Source organism: Epinephelus moara, chromosome 9, assembly GCF_006386435.1.
Source record: "Epinephelus moara isolate mb chromosome 9, YSFRI_EMoa_1.0, whole genome shotgun sequence".
NCBI lineage: Eukaryota > Metazoa > Chordata > Actinopteri > Perciformes > Serranidae > Epinephelus > Epinephelus moara.
This window is the reverse complement of record NC_065514.1, coordinates 18,221,070-18,236,104: the sequence shown is the minus strand read 5'-3', so window position 1 is coordinate 18,236,104 and position 15,035 is coordinate 18,221,070. Positions and strand designations below refer to the sequence as shown.

General features: G+C 42.6%; 1 protein-coding gene across 4 annotated transcripts in view; it reads right to left on the bottom strand.

Moving 5' to 3' along the window:
• The window catches only part of strbp (spermatid perinuclear RNA binding protein), a 97,494-nt gene that overhangs the window by 53,608 nt on the left and 28,851 nt on the right, over positions 1-15,035 (bottom strand). For all 4 annotated transcript variants that reach the window (XM_050052851.1, XM_050052850.1, XM_050052849.1 and 1 more), the window contains one exon: positions 9,285-9,381. The gene's annotated coding sequence lies outside the window, so the exon portion shown is untranslated. The remainder of the gene's footprint in view (positions 1-9,284; positions 9,382-15,035) is intronic.

The window sequence follows — 15,035 nt, the reverse complement described above, 5'->3', positions numbered from 1 at the left end:
AACCTACCGCACTACTGTAACGTTACCTGCTTTGCATACTACCGTACACACACACACACACACACACACACACTGACACTGATTGTTGCTGCGTAAGTGATACCTAGTGGTCTTTGGCCTACTTGTCTGTTCCATTGACACTTAGCAGCTTAATCCTGCTCGAAAGGCTCTTCACTGCTAAGCTCATGTTTGCCAACACACAAAGCTGTCACACCCCCACCCCTTTGTCTGTGTGTTTGTCCGAGCAGGTTTGCGAATATGTAAGTGGTGATAAACACTAATCACATCCACGCCAGCTGTCAAATTTAAGTAAAAAGAGGAGTGTGGGTTTTTGCTGTATCCTACTGACTATTTAATCATAAAAAAGAAATACAAAGAGTGTTAGCGGCACACAGCGAATGATCAACTTATTGAATTATCAAGGCCACATAGGTACAAAAAAGTGAGGGTGGCAGGGAGGGACAAAAAGAGAAGAAAGGTGAGATGTAGAAAGAAAGAAAAATAGAATATGAGGAAAATTTAAAGATGGATTGTGTGAAGTTTTTCCCTTAAACCTCTTTTTTTTGGTCCAATATTGATATACTGTGAATCTTTTTAAGCAGAAGTAAGGTCAAAGCCGATAAAAATGGGTCACAAAAAGGTCAAAACAGGTCACGGAGGGAATTACGAGGGGTTGTTGTCCACCTAATTTTGGTGAGACCCTCCGAACTCTGAAACGTATACTGTATGTTACGAGCTGTGAGTGCATGAGGACAGCTAGGGTTGTCCAGATGTGGACTAATTCCCTAATGGGCTTCGACTCCACAACACGCACTGGCAGGCAAGCTGGCAAACAAACAATCACACACACACACACACACACACACACACACACACACACACACACACACACACACACACACACACCGTAGTAGCACTTGATAACCCAGCAGTGTGTCCATTCTCTTTTTATCTCTCTCTCTGTCCATTTTCATTAATAAAAAGCAATAGTGTGGCGTGTGGTGACAGATGAGCAGATTAGCGTGATGTATTACAACAGCCAAATCCCACTGAAGGATCGAGTATTTTTAAGAAATTAATTTCACAGGATGGACTCAAAATGAGTTAGATTTTGGGCATTAATAAACACAGAACAACTTCAGTGACTTGGGAGAGTGCGTGCTGTCATTCTGTCTCTTCCTGTTTGTCAGTGTTTTTCTAATTTTCACTCTCTTTAGCTGTTGCCTCGCCTGTCTGCCTCTCTGTTCCGTGATCAAACAGCAGAGAAAATCTCTTGAATGCAGATTGCTTTTCCTCCTTCAGCTGAAATGACTGAATTCATGGACTTTGCCAAGTATCGATTTCAGGCAGAATTCAGTGGGAAAAAAAAGTTATTTTTCTGCACTCATGTATTATTTCAGTAACAGCTCACTAGTGATGGAATAACATTTGCATGAGTTCCCAAGTAAACACACATACAGCGTTGTTGATGGTGCACTTTGACTCACAGATATACAAAGTAAACATGTTTGTGTACTCATTTAGTCTGATAGTAGCATTCATAAAATGTGTGCTACATTATGCAGCTTCATTTTCTCTCCCAACCCCCTCCTACTTCTTCATCTGGGCAGCTTTGGCAGGAGCTGATCAGTGACTCCATTCATTCCAGGTCAATTTGGGCAGTGTGCTCGATATGGCCGTTTCATTACACACTTCCTTCCTGTCTGTCTCTGCAACTCGGGGGAGAAGACGGAGCGACGGAGAGGGAGAAAGGAAGGAATGGGAGGAGAGAGACAGAGAGAGAGAGGAAGGGCTGGATTGAAGGGGGTGTACGGCGGAGAGAGGGCGAAAATAAGGGAGGTTAGAGACAAGGGAATGAGAGAGGGAAATGGTCAAAGCGAACATAACGAGGGAGATAGAAAAGGTTCACAGGATGTGGTGAAGAGAAGGTGGATAAGTGCAAGGTGAGAGATAAGAAAGATGGAAATCGGGATGACATAAAGGAGCGAGAGACGGTGAAAAGGGTTGAATGACAGGATGTGGCTGATTTAGATAAGAATAATTGAGCCATAAGGTAGGACGTGCAGGGCTTAAGAAAGGGAGCGAGGGGGAAAAAAAGGACAAGCAGTGAAGAATAGAAACTGCAAGTACAGAATAGAAAGAAAGAAGAAAGAAAGTGGGTAACTGAGAAGACTATGAATGCAGAAAGGTGGAGACAGGAAGGAAGGAAGGGAAGGCAGGGGATGAATGAACAAGGGAAAGGATGTAAAGGGCAAATGAGGGGAAGAACCAAAACAAGGGATGAAGAGAAGTAAAGGGAGACAAAAAGACCCTGAGGAGCCATGGCTGATTCATTTCAACTGTCTTTTCACACTTTATAACAAAAGGTCTTATATTAATATTAAAGCAAATGTTACCTAGCCACAAGAACAGGACTTGTCATTAATATTTAACAATTAATTATCATGCATTTACAAAATTTTATTACCTGCACTTTTAAATCTCCAGTCTGTCTTTCGGACCATGTCTTGCCCAAGGCCACTTTTATGAGATTAACACACTGAAGGATAATTCCAATCACTTTAAACCATTCATTCATTCTCCGTAGCTGCTTATCCTGTTCACAGGGTCACAGGGGGTCTGGAGCCTATCCCAGATGATACTGGGAGAGAGGCAGGGTACAACCTCGACAGGTCACCAGACTATCACAGGGCTGACATATCGAGACAGACAACCATTCATGGTCACATTCACACCTACAGGCAATTTAGAGTCACCAATATTAACCTGCGTGTCTTTGGTTTGTGGGAGGAAGTCAGAGAACCCGGAAGAAATCAACGCTGACATGGAGAGAACATGCAGACTCTGCAGGGGTTGACCACCCCACCTTGGGTACAATGCTTACCACTGCTACACCGTGCCTCCCGCACTTTAAACCAATTTTCAGAAAGGAAGGTCTAATTATGAGAGACACTCATATAGTAATATCAGCCTTGCACCAGAAGATTTTTCCAAAGCGATTTCACTGTCAGACAAGTTTTCAGTGTAATAAAATAATAAGCGTTTCGCCTCAGTTCAGCGTTCATTGTTTGGTGTGAGGTGGTAATAAAATTCAGTCTGAGTTAAGTTAAGTCAGTCTTTTTTGTGTCTTACCGAGCTGACCAAATCAAATATGTTCATGCCGAAGCAAACGGTGAAGAATAGTGGTGATCTCTCCAGCCCCAAACAAGCAACAGCAAACCAGGTAGACAGTAAACATGGAGGGAAATCCATGGGAAGCAAGAACACAAAGAAGTTTCTGTTGTTATACTGTGAACAGAGGAGAAACTGGTGGAGTAATGGAATTAATAGGAGGCTGTGTATCTCATTCACCAACCAGCACTTACTTCAGTGAGCAATTCTCATTTTTGAGATCGTTCACCACCCATTCCTATGGTCTCCTCCCACTAACAGCGTAGCTAACCAATGGAGACTGGTAGCAAGTTGAAGCATTGGAATCCAAAATGTAAAGTTTGTATGCAAGGGCAGTTTATTTTTATGTATTATACTGATGCCGAACTGACAATAATACTGTCAACATATGACGCCTTTTGTCTTGTGCTTCTGGAGCTATGGGTTTTTGCGGACATGTAAGGAATTGGTAATATGTTGTATTTCTTAATGGGAGTTTGGTATAATATTTTCCACCAGGAGCAGGATGGGAAATACTCTCAAAAGAAATCTAATTGTAATCTTGGAAGTAGTGACCCAAGATCCCCAGTCTCAAATTGTCTTTATATATGGGAGGGTGTCAGACTTAAGTCTTTAAAACATCTTTTTAAAGTATGTATGGTGTATGGTAGGCAAAAGAAGTAGGTTAAAAATTGCCTGTATCAGAGGATACATTCAAACACCTCATAGAAACCCACATGACCGCACACACACATATGTGTGATGACACCCTTCTGTATCTGAGGTCTGACAGCTCACTCTGTTTATCAGTACAACGCTCCAGATTCTTATGAAATGATTCTGCCTCCTCATTTCATCTCCCTCCTTTTTCAATCTTTTTCTTTCTCCGACCGTTTCTTTTGTGCGAGTGTTTGTCCACAGGTTAAACTGCAACAGTCATGGTCACTAACAAGCAACAAAGCAAGCAAGAAAGAAACTGTAAAGAACAAAGATTCTCAACTCTGTTCCCGGGGTTTAGTGTTTCCTCGGTAATTAGGTCACTTGTCTTACATCCGTGCTTAATTGAACTCTGTGCCAAAGAAACGCAACAACATGTGACTCACAAACTGCATCTCCTCTGCTTTTAGACTCTAGCATGCTAGCGTATGTGTGTGCTTATTTGTGTGTGAGGAAAGCATTCGATTGCAACAAGGAATGAGACAAAGGAGGTAGAGGAGAGTGAGATGAGATTCAGCATCAACTTTTCCCCTTGGGAATGGTCGCCATGGCTACGGATGCATTTTCAGCCAAACGTGGGACAAACATAAAGAAGACTGAGAGAGATACACAGAGAGACAGAGAGAAGGAGCGAGAGAGAGATAACATGGCAGCACTGAGTTTTTGTCATGAAGTGAAAAAGTACTTATGGTAAAAAATTGAAAATTATTGTACATATCAGTGCGTCAGTGAAGGTAATTTTCCAGGATGCAGTTACAAAAACACTTATGCCATATAGCGCTGCAGCTAGGTAACCGCAGGACACCTGATCTCCAACACAAAACACGTAAGGCGGCAGGAAAAAGCAGTGACCCAATACGCACTCTATGGACTCTAATGGAAAACAGAGACCAACGAGAACAAACAGCATCAAGAGACTATAACATCTCATCTTACAACCAGACAATCAGACTCCATCTATATTTCAAAAGCTTCGGAAAACTGTGACAATGGGCCGTCATGATCTAAGATTAGTGGAGGGCACCTTTAATGAGGAGGAGGAGGGCACAAAAGGGATTGTGTTTCCGTGCTGGCAGGCTGGCTGCAGTATCACCTGAGGGCAATTTGTCCGAATTCTGTAACAAATCTTGAGGAAGAGTAATTTAACTTCTGCATTGAGACCTGTTTTCTTTAATGTGTCATCATCCGAGCGAGGTAATTTAAGTGAGTTTAACTGACACTATTGGTCTTTCTAATGGACACACAGCATGTCATTGTGGGGGCACTGACAAGCATTAATAAATAAAAACATCTATCAACTAATGAATAAATCTCTTTCACCTCCTTCTGCACATTGGGGAACGCTCCATTGTGCCATGACTTTGACATATTTTGCATGTATCAGCACTTTGTTGATGATTTACTTTATGTTTCTGAAAACAGTAAGTGAGCAAAAATTGTGCTCAACACAGGAAGCGACTGTCTCAATTTTTCTCTGCAATAGGTTTGTCAATATTTGCATAAAGTATAGCCAATGTTACTGGTGATGAATTATTTATGGAGACTAAAGGAAAGAGACTTGTAAGGGCTGGTTCTGCTTGACAGTGCTGCCATGGACCCAGTGTGTGTGTATGTGTGTGTGTGTGTGTGATCAGGGGATTGAGTGAGTGTCAGTGAGAGAGAGTGTGAGCAGGAAAGAAAGAGAGAAAGAGAGAGAGAGAGAGAGAGAGAGGGAGTGATGCGCTCTGCTGCGCTCACCGGCAAAGTCACTGCTTTCTCAAGGACACTGCGGCTAGGGGGCAAGAAAGAGAGAAGGAATGACACACAGGAAGAGAAAGCAAGAAGGAGGCAGAAAAGAAATGAAGACATTTAGTGAAAGGAGGCCGAGTGAGATAAAGAAATAAACAGATAAAATGAGAGTGGAGGAGGCAGCAGATGAGAAAAGTGTGACAAAAGAGCAGGAAATGGAAAGACGGGGAAGGCTTTGCTTCTGGGAGAAAATGAAAATATTTCTTGCTGGAAAAACTCAATAAGATTTACAGTATGTGCAGTAACCAGAAAACATATTTGGCTTGTTACCCTGAATCTGTTCAAAGTGACATGTTCGTTTTACAGTAATACTGGACACAGAAAAGCAGCAAATTACGCTAACGTGTGGTACTTTGGCTTCAAAAATCATTTTAATGATTAATTTTTCATCCAAGTTGTTGTCAATTAATGTTTGTTAAGATTTTCTGTGATTCTAAAATTCATCGCCTAATCCTCGCAGCAGCATTACAAACTAAACTGACTCGACATCAACAGGCCACCCCAGACAACACAGAGAGCCCACTGAGCAGCAGCAGACATGGTATAGCTGTTATGTTGTGCACACTGAGGAGCAGCGCAGTGCCGCCTCTGCCTGGTTCTTGGTCTCTCACCAGCGATCCACTAAAACCTCCACAGCAATCAATTATTTACACATAAACACACACATGCAGACCCCAAAACACTCCCACTGAGATGACAGTGGGGAAGGCCGCTGGGTGGATTGCATAAAAGCTACTTTACATACATAAGTAGGCAGTTTACCAAAGCAGCTAGTGAACTCAGCAACCACTCGGACCACAGCCCCTGACCAGCTGTGATCAAATGTGTTTGACCTACAGGCATCCTGAGTGTACGTCTGTAATACCGAGGACCAGACCTCAAGATCAGTGTGGGACCAATGTGGGACACATACACAGATAAGTAAAGAATACCAATCATGTATGGTGATGTCGAAGCTTTTGAAAACTTCTTGCTGTGTACCTACTCTTCTGTGGGTATGCTGATGCTGAAGATGCTGGGGGGACCTAACAAATAGGAGCTTAAGTGCCACTTGACCAACTCTTAGTAAGACGTCCAGCGGATACAGAGACAGCTTTGTGGAATACTGCTTAATTTGTGGTATCCTACAGACTTGTGTGGACTTACACCCTGCCTAATCTCGCTTCGTGGCTGCATCTGAAGTCACAGAAACACACAAACGGTTAGCCAGTTGAGCACTGATCTACACCCGGAGAGTGCACTTAATCCTAGAAAATCAGAGCAGCACACAACTACCCAGGTCAAAGAAAAGACCACAACTATCTAATTAGTGCCAACTAAGAGCAGAGACAGGACAAATAAAGTTAGGCCTTATTGCCCATATTGTGACACAAAGGATCACTCCCTCAGCGTTTGCACTCCATTCAAAGCCCTCTCCGATGACCGGAAGGTGAAGTGGATCCTGCAGCACAAATGGTGCTGGCAATGTGCACAGGGCCATGTTTAAGATTCATGTGCCTGGAGGAAACCTTACAATACCTGCAAGGAACAGCATCTGTCCTAACTGCACAGCAGAGGATTCAGAACATTCCCAAGGTCAAAGTTCCATCTGAGGGGTTGTTCATGGATCTTCCTAGTTATCTGATTATAGTGATGGTGAAGATCATACAAGTCATCCTCCATAATGGGAAACAATAGATGGACACCGTCCTGGATGATGGTTCAGAGCGGCATACAGTAGGAGGGAATGAGATATAAAGAGAGGTAGAAGATTTCAACTTTTACAAAAATGCAAAAAAGGATTTACTTCCTGTGGAAGCTGAAGAAGTTCAACCTGCCAAAATCAATGATGGTCCACTTCTACACTGCCATCAGTGAGTCCATCCTCACCTCCTCCATCACCATCTGGTACGCTGCTGCCACTGCCAAGGAAAAGGGCAGACCGCAGCGCATTATTTGCTCTGCGGAGAGGACGACTGGCTGCAATCTGCTGTCCCTTCAGGGCCTGCACGCCTCGAGGACCCTGAGGTGGTCAGGAAAGATTGTAGCCGACCTCTTCCACCCTGGACACAAACTCCTTGAACCACTCCCTTCTGGCAGGAGGTTGTGGTCCATAGCATAGTCTTTTTATTCTCATTACTGTGAGCCTTTGCAGATTCCCCAGATTGCAGATTTTTACACATTCCAGCCTAGCTACAGTTAGGCTGTGCATCTTTTAAAATAGTCCATCCAAAATTTGTAAGTGCATATCCTATGCAGGGTCAGAGGGGGACTGGAGTTAATCCCAGCTGTCACTGGGCAAGAGGGGGGGTACACCCTAGATAGGTCACCAGACTATCAGACACTCAGAGACAGACAACCATTCACGCTCACATTCACACCTACGGGCAATTTAGTCAACTGAACCTGCATGTCCTTGGACTGTGGGAGGAAGCCGGAGAACCCATAGAATAGCTACGCTAAAGGTGTGTTCACACTGGACCTGTTTTTTGCACGAGAGAAACGCAACATTGATTTACAGTTGTGGTGACCTCCTCCCAGGCTACCTTTGCATCATCAGCCCGTGGAGGTCTGCTCGCAGTTCTGTACCAAAACATCAGTTTCCTCCTGGGAGAAGTTTGGCCGTCTGACGCTGCTGCTCTCTTCTGCCATGGTGAATTGAGTAAACTCTCATTACGCCTTCGCACGGCGCATTTAAGGGCGAGGAGAGGGGCTCATTTGATTGGTGTGATGTGTGTAAAACCCACTCCACGCCTTCTCTCCTCCCTCTTTCCGACTTGCGCAGGTAGGAGGGACGGAGGTGGGAAAGATAGATGCATTGGCGCTGTCCGTGGTGCTTTACACTAGGACTGCGCAGTCCCGCCGGCTGGCGCGGTCACTGTTGAGATTACGTTCGTTTTTTATTATTAACAAAATGGTTTTTTATTGACCGTATGAATGGTTGGAAAAGTATGCTTTGGTGTACTTTCACAGAGTTTTGCAATATGTATAGCAGCCTATACCTGTATGTGTCAAAATGTATAATTTTCAGCCGCTGCCGCGGTTGGAGGTATAAATGCTCAGACAGATGTATTGTCTCTGTGTGTTTTTACATCTATTGTTGTTTTTAATTTGCAGCTATACTTTTAATGAAGCTGACATGTCATGACAGTCAAGCACCCCCCCCCAAAAAAATAAAAAATAGACTGATTGCTTCTATGACATCATCAACATCAAAGCGAAAAAGCGAGTCTGTTGATTTCTGCCACATTGACGAGTGATTGCAACTGAGCGATGAAGCGACATCAAAGGGGCGAACCGAGCGACAGCAAAAAAAAAAAACAGGTCCGGTGTGAACACACCTTAACATGAGAGCATGCAAGCTGGCTGGCGGGTTCAATCCGCAACCCTTTCAGATATTTTTATTGTCGTTTTTTCTTTGCTTTATTAATGTATCTTGTCGTTGCAGCAAAAACCAAAGCAAATTCCTTGTATGTGAAAACCTGCTTGGCAATAAACTGGACTCCATAATCAGAGTCGCAGTTATGTGTTGTTTTCTGGCTGATTGCTCTGTAAACTATCAGCCAAAAATCTTGCAGCAGTATAGAAACTGTATACGGAGATATACAGATTGAGAGATAAGAACAGATTCTGTTACTCTTTTCACTCACCTCCCTCTGTCCTCCAATCTGCCCACTTCTTTTTCAGCGTCTGTCAGCCAGTATGTCTGTCTGGAGTCACGGCGTCAGAGCAGGCAGGGTTCAGTACCTGAGAAGACAAAAGTTCAAGGGTCAGCAAAGGCACTTAAGGATCATGTTCAGCTTGACTTCAGGGACACGCAGACCAGCTGACATCAAAGGGGCAGTTAAAAAATGAGGTGCAAATAAGGATATGCTTGTCTACTTAAATAGTAATGTCAGTATCATGCATTTCCCTCACACAAACAGACAACCATACGCACATACACACTCCAGTGCTATCTATCTAAGGCAGGAGAAAGCTGAACAGACACTGAAAGATGAGAGGTTGAAAGACTAAAACCTCCATTAGGCAAGTGCATGTTTAATCTCTGTGTGATAAGAGTAATTATTTTGCATTGAAGTATGACTGATTCACTTATGTGCACAGCAGACCCTCATTGTAACATTACTTTCTTCTCTCCCTCCTGCAAATACCACCAGAACGGTAAGCGGAGAACTTGTGAGGGCAGAGGGGACAAGGCCTGAGGAACTGAGGCTGAGGAAATAGAAAAATGATATTTGAAAGGAGGCATGGATAAAAGAGAAGAGTACAAGAGGAGATCATAGGAAGGGACAGAAGACTAGCTGACCAGAAAATTGAGACTCCGACCTGCTGAGGAAATGGGCCCTTCCTTACTATTTGCATATGTATCACTACATAAATACATGCAACATCAATTTCCACATTTGCTTTCAATGCAAACAGGTTACAGAGAATGACCCTGACACATACAGTATTGTATCACAGATTTTTAGTGAATTCTGTCGTTTATTCCTCCAGGACATGTCTGACTTTGAGAAAAGCTGCCTATTAGCTTGTCCCAACGTTCCAAAGCTTGTACAATGCACTGCTGACACCTTCTCCTTTAGATTGGAACAGGAAAGTTGCTTACTTTAATTCATTGCGATGGAAGTCCGACGTACAACCATACTGCAATAAGCACTCTTTTACCTAACTACTATTGCTATAGCCTTTGAGACTTTACTGTGACACAAAGCTACAGTGACACTTAAGAACAAGTTAATAGCTACGGGCTCCTTTGCAAAGCACTGCTGTATCTTTTTTATTCACATTTTCTGCACATCAGTATAATTAGGTTGTGGCTTCCAGTTAGACCACAGTGTTCTCTTTCTTCTATTAGCTCAAACATCTTTAGGCGCCATTAACTAACAGACCAGCTGGAGTCATTAAATAAGGTTGTTGGGCTTAGTTTGTACTATTGTAAATCAATAAGAACAACCGTGATTGCTGGACTACTGGGAAATATCAAGCTGCAGCATTTGTTTAGTATTTATGAGTGAAGTCAAGTAATGTTTGCATAACACACTGTTCACAACACTCAGAATATGTAATCACATGTTGCTTTCTGTGTAGCCAAGCCTGACTGTGATGATCCTGACAAACCTGATACAACAAACACACAGTGATGCACCCTCCTACAAATATGACACACAGGCACACAGCCAAGGAAATCAAAGCAGGACAAATCCAAAGTGTTTGCTTTGTGTTGTTTGGGGAAGTGGTCACACCTTTCAAAATAGAGCATAACTGAGGTGGGTGTTGGTCGGTGTGATAGATTTAATGTTGTGGTCCTGCAGGACAAACTGGTTCTCAGTTTGATTCTGATTGCAACTGATTCTATTCACAACTCTGACACACCCACAAAAATAAAACTTACAAGTACGGTGCACAAGCATATACAATCAATCTTCCTGTAGAACTAGAAAACCTTTGTGGTGATGAGCAGCCGATAACCTCCAGGGCTGGAAAATGAAGCCAACGCAAAAGTGCCAAAAACTGAAGTTCCTCAAATGGCCACTTGAGGCTGGTTCCAGAAGCCCGTCAATCTCCATAGACCCCCATGTTAAAATGCCCAACAGTTTTGGTCTCTGTAGCTAATTTCCCTATTCATGACAGTAGTGCAGGTGGTGACTTTTTATATAACTCACCATTTTACATTTTATTAAAGCTTAAAGTTCTGCATAATGAAGGGCGTAGACCTTACAAGTGCCAGGTGTCCCCACAGCCTATAGCCCCTTTCACACATGGACTGCATACCTGAAATTGCCGAGACATTACCTGGAGGAGCTGTATGTAACAATGCAAATGTCCAAATCAGTTGGATCAGACATTAAACAGACTTTATCCTGCCAGCTTGTACCTTAGTACAAAGCCCAGGTAATGTCCAATTCAGCCTATGTGAGAATAGAGCAGGTCATTTTCGGGGAAGTCGCAGCAAGCGTCACATGAGGCTTGCTTGAAATCAGAAGAAAAAGAACATCTGAGGGTAAAGAAGAAGGATCAGTTACCCAAAAACAACAACGAAAACATCTAACTGGATAGATGACGAGATTCGGAAACATCTCATGGTAAGTGCCACGCCAAAATCGTCAGACAAATTCAAGGACCGGCAAGGGACCAAATTACCAAATTAGCAACAAGCGATGTGACAGCAATGTGCCTTTGCATGTTCTATCCAGGTGCCACCCCTCGCCTAAACTAATTGAAGTATTTCCAGTAGGTGTAAAGGCTTCTCACACGGACAATCTCCTGTTGTGGGCTACATGTGTGAAAGGGAAACTCTAGACAATGTCTGGACCCGATTCTATACACACTGTCCGGAGTTCATTTGAGAAAATGACTGTTAAGTCAGAGCCACCCCTCGCTCCTCCGCAGCTCCATTCGTCCAAATATGGTCACTTCTGGCTCCAAAAAAACAGATGGTGAGTGCCAAAATGCAAAAATCTAGGCTTCAAAATGGGAGTCCAAAAACCAGTTGGTGATGTCACGCTGGCTTCCGCCATTATTTTTTCTACAGTCTGTTGGTATGAGCAGTGTAAACTATGGAAGCATCATTAAAACCTTATCAACATCAAATAAATCTTATTTCTTAAAATACTCTTTGTGGTAAACTCTTGTACACTTTTCTAACTTTGTATTTATTCGTAAGTGTTTGAGTAATCTCTAGGCTGTCACTGACTCATTCCATTTCATTTCACCATTTTTTATTTTGTGAGCTTTGGACAGCTGAACAACTGGTAAACAAGATGTGACAAGACGGGGTGAGCATAAAAAAATCAAGATTGGTGAGAGTTGTCATGTTGATGTTCATATTACTTTTGTTTAAAAGCTTGTATGTCATAAAAAGAGCAAACTATTCTGTACTTTGTGTGTTGAACAGAGTATCAAACGATGCCTGGTACAGCGTGTAAATATAAGAAACAAGAGGCCATAGGGCCGCCTAAGGGTGGGGCATAACAACACAAAGCCTGTGTTTTCCTTAAGTGCAGATCCATTTTAAAAAAAAACGTACAATCTGTTTTAGTAATTACAGTCTGATACTATCAAATATTACAAAGTCTGCGTCATATTGAAAATGGACTTGACATATGAGTCAGATCACAAACAAAACTGTTGTATAAACCGCACTGTACTGAGCGATGTTAATATTACATCTAAAGATGATCTCTATCTAGCCATTTTTCACAGAAAATCAGGCAGATGTGTTAGGCAGGGCTAAAGTATGGCATGCAGATTAGGCTTGAAACTCATTTTTCACACTTCTAGCAGGCGTGGTGAATCGGTTAAAGATGGAGAATATTTTAAAAAAAAACTCATATCACAGATTTGAATTTCTTCCCTCTGTAACAAAGCACTTGAGAGAGAGGGGTTAATGGAGACATACTGTCAGATAATGGTCTCCAGTGACTGACACGTGTTCTCAATGGAGTGCTCACGAGAAGGGAAAATAAACCTTCAGCCGACAGCATTATCTAATTTGCCGATCCTTCACGTCTCATTTGTAAACCATTACCGATAGTGAGAAATAAGAAGCTAGGTGTCAAACTGAGAAGCAATGGTGCAATGGAGCATAAACAAAGACATAATTTTATGCTGCAGTAGGTGGTAGTAAGAACCTGGCTCGGTGCATAAAACACAACCTGTAAGGAATTGGGCTTGTTAGTGACAGATTGCCAGTGTCATGACTGTCACTTTTTAATCAGAGAAGCTGGGGGAAATGTAACCCAAAACACACACTTGTGAACATACAAAAGTACACACCAACATGGAAATTTACAAACTAATGGGTCTGTTTTCCTGTCTGTACATCGACTAAGGGTGTGCATTCTGGCAGAGCACTGTCTACCTACCTCCATGAATAACGCTAAGCGCTCTCCACCCCTATAAGACTGCTCATTTCCACACACAAGAACAAGGCACATTCTCACCTACAGCACCTGAATTCATGGGATACATTTCACAACCTTTCAACCTTCGTATCGTCAGTTCGGATCCGCCTGAGCACAGGTGCCTTCGCAGTACCTTCATCTCTGGTGAATCACTCAGAGACTTCCTGATCAAAGGGGCTGTTTAATCAGCTTGAGCCCTCACAGTGTAATGTGTGGTGAATGATGATGTAGCCATTAGCCAGACAAGTAGTAGGGGACTACAGCCAATAATAATAAACTTAATGAAGTGTGAACACAAAACAGAGGTAGCTGTTTAAAGCAAATGGCAACTTTTAAATGGCTGAACATTTTCGAAACTATAAAAACTGCCCAAATCGTTATGGCCCATACTGTAACATCACTGCCACTGCCAGCTCTACAATGAGGACATTTAAAAGGACAGTTCATCCCAAAATTAAAACTACATATTTTTCCTCTTACCTGTTTATCAGTCTAGATTGTTTTGTGTGAGTTGTAGAGTGCTGGAGATATCGGCTGTAGAGACGTCTGCCTTCTCTCCAATCTAGTTGAACTAGATGGCACTTGGCTTGTGGTGCTCAAAGCGCCAAAAAACCCCATTTCATCTTCCAGAAACCATGGGTGCTTTCCAAATCGCAATCGCCTTTTCTTTTTACTTTTAGTAGGTACTGCAGCCGCCCTTAAAAAGTATGTACTGTTACATGCATCCTGAAGTTTGAACCTGAACCTTACTTTTATATCCATTACCTTGGAGATAATACAAACACCACTCACTGAGTTCACCACAGACGTATGTTTGCAATGTATGTTGTTTAACTTTAAAGTCATAACTGCACAGATTTTAGATTCAAACATGTTGTATATGGGAAAGTGAAATTACATATGCATTTCTCTGTCACTGTTATTTTTATAGTTATGGTTTTGGTTGTTTGTCAGTCGTCATTGCGATTTCTTTTAAAGATATTTTTTGCATTTTTGCCTTTATAGATAGGACAGTTAAGCATGAAGGGGGGAGAGAGAGAGGGGTAATGACATGCAGCAAAGGGCCGCAGGCTGGAGTCGAACCAGGGCCGCTGCGGCAACAGCCTTGTACATGGGGCGTCTGCTCTATCCACTACGCCACCGACGCCCCAGTCATTGCGATTTTTGACAGCTGTCAAACAGCAGTCAATGAGTTGTCAAGCTGTTGTGTTTGCGGCTCAGTCAACGTGACGTATTGTCCACGGTGCAGAGGATTGTTGGTCAGAATGGCCAAAAAAGCATGCTGGCTTGCATACTGCTAAATATGACCGTATGTAGAAGAACATCCTGATATTTTTGATATTCTGCATTTGACATAGTATGTATTGGGACATACTGAATCTTTTTCTTATGTACTATATAGAATGGTAGTATGGGTATGTATGAGCAGCTACATGGAGAAACTACCTTTTTTCTACCAAACTACACCTGCCAACCGAATCACCGTGCAGA